Genomic DNA, 6201 nt, shown 5'->3' on the forward strand with positions numbered 1-6201 from the left:
AAAGGGGCCTATGCTCCTCAGTATGAGGCTTTAAGATGAAAATTGGGAGGTAGGTGCTAATGGACAGGGCAGTGCTAGAGAACATCTTGGAAATTTTCAGATAAACACTAAGGAAATGTTACAAAAAATTGGCTCAGAGATATTGGAGCCATGCAGGTAGTTCATCCTGCTGCTGAAGGCTAAGAAGACCTTTCTGGATTGATAACTGTGATCAAATACATTCATTTCATTTGTATCAAACAAAAGAAAGGGAAACTGTAGATGGAAGATTGGTGCGGTACTGGTAAATAATTTAGGGGGTAAATGAGGTTTTTCAGGCCTCTATTCTACTTTGCAGTAATTTAAGAAATACTTACAAAATAAACATATAATGGTTGAAGACTGTATGATGGAGGTATCCTGGTTCCCCAGAAGTGCCATGTCCCTGATCCAGCTAGTGAGATGCCTTATTCCTGTTAACTCTTGCTCTCTGTCAGCTAAGAGCAGATCTTCCACAGACCGGCTAGTGGCTACAGCAGCTGCAAGAAGCTGGACCAGAGAGATTGTGTGCTGTGCTGAATTTGTCCACCAGCAACTTCGCCAGATCACTGGCAATGAACACACAGAGAGGCCATGGCACTTGTCATCTTCTCTTACACACGTAGGCCTTAGTGTCAACTCATAGGCTTACACTTAAGATCACTGAAGATAGCCACTGAATAAGTTTAGCTTCAGATATTTCCATCCTTTTCTACCTTCTTCACCTTCTTCAAATTTAAAACATTTCCAGTGCTTTTAAGTGCACTGCTGTCTACAGATATGAGCAGAGAAGCATTCAAATAATGGCTGCTTGCTTTTCACACTGTCGTAGGGCTATATTACAGAATCACAGAATCACAGAATTGTAGGGGTTGGAAGGGACCTCCAGAGATCATTGATCAAACCCCCCTGCCAAAGCAGGTTCCCTGCACCAGGTCACACAGGTAGGCGTCCAGGCGGCTCTTGAGCATCTCCAGAGAAGGAGACTCCACCACCTCCCTGGGCAGCCTGTTCCAGTGCTCCGTCACCCTCACTGTAAAGACGGGTTATATTTATATGCAGCCTACCAAAGTCCATAGGCATAGCATCAGAAGAAAGTGGCAGTCTGTGGCCACCTGGCTCAACAGTGTCCTGAAGGTGAGGTGCAGAGTGTAACAAGCATGAAAGGGAAGATGAGCAGCATGTGCAGTAAGATCAGCATGATACAGCATGCTACATTCAGTCTCTGCAGTCTACTCTGTTTATGTTGTTTCAGCAATGATTTAAATGTTTCCCTTTAGAACACTGTCTTAAGAACATTATGAATTAAATGTAAGGGATGGTTTTAAGACAGCCATCCAGACATTGAGCCAGATTTCCCCTCAGAGCATCCATCCGATGCACTGCCAGGAAGCACAAGAAATTCCTGCAGCAGTATGCTGGGGAACAATATGGACACAGTGCTGTTCACAGTGCCAGGCCCATCCTACTCCTGGTGCTCAGAAGTGTGTGCAGCAAACCTATGCCTTACATGCTTTTCCTATTGCTTTGGTTACGTAAGGCCATGCAAGAGTTCACAAATTAACCTTACTTTCAAATTAACATTCATATCATCTCCTTCAGAATCTCTTTATTCTACCCATTAATATGCACATCCTTCACTTGAAATCATTATCAGGATGACTAGATCAATTCACATACATTTGAAATACTATAATTCATTATGAATTTCCCTAAGTATAGAGATATAGTTCTGTTTCTGGGCATCATTTTTCTTTAATTCTAAAGACTGGGCTCTTAGTGCTTTTGAGGAGTCAGTGCTGAAGTATGGATAGATCTGAAGTTGTACGTTCAAACAAAACAACATTTAAACATTCTTTATTCTGGTAAAGTGGAAGGAAAGCACCTTTTTTCAGACTTTCCACAGGGAAAACTTGTTAGGAAGGATTATTTGTGTTTCTTGTGTGATATGGAAGCAGACTTATGTCAATTACTTTGCTTTTCCTTGTGTTGTGAATATTAAAACCTTGGATGGTTTTCCTCATTTTAAAGCCAAGGCAACTATTACTGAACTTCATTAAAAAGAGCTTTGTAAGCATTTTTCTTCAGAGGTAAAGTCAAGAATCTGGGAAATTTTGTAGAGCTGGCTTTCATGCAGACAAGAGGACCACCATCAAACAGTATCTCTTTAACTTCCATTTATGATTTCTTATTTTTGCTATTGATGATAAAATGAAATAGCTAATTTGGAGATAAACTTTCCTGCTACCAACCTGGTTTTGCACAGTTATCAAACGTGTCTGAACCCTAGTCACCCAAGAGACATTGCACACAACTAATCAGGCTGCTGGCCCGACTTAGTACAACAATCCCTATATATTAACATAAAAGAGATTTACCAGCTTCTACTACAGTATGAATGAGTTGCTAAGAAGTAATTTGTAATGATGAGGAGAATTCTCCAAGTTCTCAGGTAGATCATATCTAGGAATGCTCCTATCTGGTCAGAAATCCTGGAAAAAAATGTTTGTAGCAGAACGCGAAGTATTACCTTTGAAATATACAGTGATCACTGTATTGCTATATAATACATTTCTCTGAGCTAAATCTGTACTGACTACATCTGAATCAATGACTGACTGGTTTCCTCCTCATGCAGCTCTCAGAGGTTTCTAAAATGATGCAGTCAATAGCAAACACCGCAGACTGCTTAGGATCCCTGAACTCCACATTATCCCTGCATTTATCCCTAAATCACAGGAAGAAACAAAACAAGCTGTATTTCCATGTCTATAGAAAAGAGCTAATGTGCTCTCCCTTTTTTGAATGCTGCTGTTGGAAGAGAGGACAGTGTAAGTACTAAGAGAGTCTGCAACACAGAAATCTAAGTGTGCAAAGCATGGAGGAAGCAGATTCGTCCTAAATTCTAGCAGGATTTTCTTTAACTTTGGTATGCTGCTCTTTATAGGAATTATTACAGGAATTACAGGAATTATTATAACTAACCCAGTGTTTTCTAGGTATTTCAGATTAAATACGCAGTAGTACTGCTAGATGTGAAAGATACAGCACAGTCACATCGAGTCTTATCAGCTGCAGCTTGATGCTTGGTATTGAATCGCATCTGTGGAAATAGCATAAATCATTCTTTCTCTGGAAATCCTTTCTGAAACCGTATTGATTTTGGGGCTGCATGCATGACAGCTGTAACATGAAAACAAGAGGTAGAAGTAACTTTTACTCCTGCCTTTTTCTTCTTTGATATCGTTCATACAGAATATTTGTACTGAAATCAGTGATCAGTGAACGTGAGCATCCCTGAGCAAGCATTGTGAAAGTGGAAACTAAGCACAGCTTTTAGAAGGGGCTGTACTGCTGATCTAGCTTCATGGGAACACTGCTGTGTTTCATGTTTATCTCACACAAAGAAAAATCAGCATCCTGAAGGTCACTATTACACAGAGAGCATCTCAGTGGCAATCCCTCAGGTTTTGATACAGCATATTTTCAGCATCTGTCTGCTAGAAAGATACCAAGAACAAGATCGGAGCATTCTGAATGAAGAAAAAAAAATCTAAAATCTGGTGATTTCTGGTGATTGCCTCAGAGGTATTTTTTCTCTTTCAAGTTCAGACAGGAAATTGTGTTTCACTGAAAGACTTTCCCCTCTCTATTTTTAGCTACTTGGCCCTTTTTTTCCTAGCAGTTGTGCATTTGTAAGCAAATATATAATTTCTAACTAAAACACCAATGCTGTTTAAAAACAAAAATAAAATTTCTCTTAAAAAGGCCATTAAAACCAAGAAGTATACAAATTAAGAACCTGAGTGTTTATGTTTCCCAGCAATGGTGTGAGGGTTTCCGGTCTTGTTTGCTTATTAATGTAAATACACTGCTAAACTGGGTCCTCCTGAGGGCCAAGGAGGAGTTAGAAAGAGGGAAGCTTGATCAGTTCCGTGTGATCTCTGTCTCAAACTTTGCCATGGGGGAGCTAAAAAGGCACTGAGGCATGCTGTGTGTGATAGCTTACAAGATTTTGTCATTTGCAGGGCCTGGCCTACACACTTCACAAAACAGTCACTTTCCCAGAAGACAGTTTGCCCAAAAATCTTTGTTTTTCAGTCAGTATCTGTGTTATGCATTGCCTTCATATTCATGCTCATTCACCTCTCATCTTCTCTGTCAGCAAAGCCACTGAGAGAAGGGAGGATCATTTCCAGAGAGCGGTGTGAACATGGTGAAACTTACATGATGGACTGGAAGCAAGTGTTTGTGCTCAGCTAATGACACAATTTGGACTTAATGCAACAACTTGGGCTTTTGTCCATGAATTTTAGGCAATTTATTGCCTGTCTATCCAGGCACTGCTCAGTGAAAGGCTGCTTTGAACTTCCGCAGTGAGTAAATGTTCTGTGAAATTACTGGGACAACTTCAGAGCTGATGTACTACAGCCCTGCAGCACAACCATAGCGAAGGAGAGAGCAGTGAATACCCACAGAATACCTTTCAAAAGCCATAAAATGAACAACATCAAAAAGTTAATTTCTTCCAGAATACTCAAAAGTACAAGTCAGTTCTTTTCTAATCATTATCTTTCAATATTCAATCCAAGTAATAGCATTTCTAGAGAAAAATAATTCCTTTAATTTTGAGATGTTGCCAAAACCCAGGAACACCATCGAATCTATATATGACTGTATGGACTGTTTCTCCTCCACCCACAATTTTCTAGTTCTATGACTTACAGAAACAGCGTTAGACAAACCTTAAAGGAGAAAATAAAACGGAAATACCACACACACCCTCATACTTTTCTTCCTTGTGTTAACTGTTCCATTTTCTCCACAGCAGACCCATTAATCCCCAAACCAGACTTTTTTTTTTTTTTTCAATTCTGTTAATTGTGATTTATGGCGTGGAACGCCATTCCTCTGAGCAGTGTGCAAATACTGGGGCAGGCAGTAGCAAGCAAGCAAGCCATAAATTCAAAAAACACAAATCAGAAAAGACAAGTGGAAAAGTGCAGAGAGAGATATTTGTCCAGATGTGCCTCTGAGAAAGCAAGCAGCACTTTGACCCTTAGCTTTGCTGGAACTGCTTGTGTGCATAAATGCATACCTGGTCAAATCACTTGATGGGATAAGAAGTAAGAGCAGAACAAAGAAACTGAGAGGAGGTGTTGAAATTCTCAAGTTCATTCAAGGGAGCTGCTACACTCATTTATTTTGACTCAGTACTGTGGCATCAGTGACTGTACTGCATGAACAGCTTGGAGCAGAAAACACAGATTTACGAAGACTCTCGTGCTCACATGTAGAGCAACACACACAACCAAACTTCCAGAGCTCTGGTGATTCCATATTTAACCCAGTGGTGTGGTAAAACTACTTTGCATACAGAAAAACATGCTGAGCAGAAAAATAAAAGCAGCACTCTTCATCTACCAAAGCTGAGGATGATCTGCTGTGGCTACCAAGTGGCAGTGTCCTTAGCTGAGGAGGACAGTAGTAGAGCCACTCCTCTCTGCTTTTACTTTGTTCCTTTCCTGCTAGGAGTGTGATCACCTTTCATACCTTCCCCCTATAACCTGCTTTTTTTTTTTTTTTTTTTTTTTTTTAACCATACATAGGATTTTTATATGTGGGACACATGCAATTCTTGTTCTCTTTTTTATGCCCTACACTCAGACTCAGCAGCTTGGGGTGAGGACACACAGTTAGTGACAAGTGGATGGCCATATGTGATTGGTGCTGCCATCCGTGGTCTCCTTTACCACCTGTGCCTATATTTTAAGGACTAGCATCTTCCAACATATTTGATGATTTCTTCTGCCATCCTTTGGTTATGTTTTTGAGGTCCCATGCTAAAGAGCAGGATAATCTCAAAGCCATGTAATTGGAGATCCTATCTCAAGCCCTTGTTAGAATCAAAATTCCTTCAGTTTTAAAGATTGTTCTTGAATACATTTTCTGAATATAAATACAGATGTCAAGCATGTACTGGGGTCTGCATATAATGCTGCTTCTGTCTCCAGCAGGGTTCCTTTTGTGTCAGCAAGCGCATGTCCTTCACATCAGTAGTCTTTAGCCAGACCTCAATGAGAAGTAGGACGTAACCTTCTTATGCAATTATAAATACTGTAAAACTCAGAACAAACTCTGCCTGACCTTCAGCCACTTTCCAAGAAATAATATAAGTATTTT

Source organism: Tetrao urogallus (genome assembly GCF_951394365.1).
Source record: "Tetrao urogallus genome assembly, chromosome: Z".
Taxonomy (NCBI): domain Eukaryota; kingdom Metazoa; phylum Chordata; class Aves; order Galliformes; family Phasianidae; genus Tetrao; species Tetrao urogallus.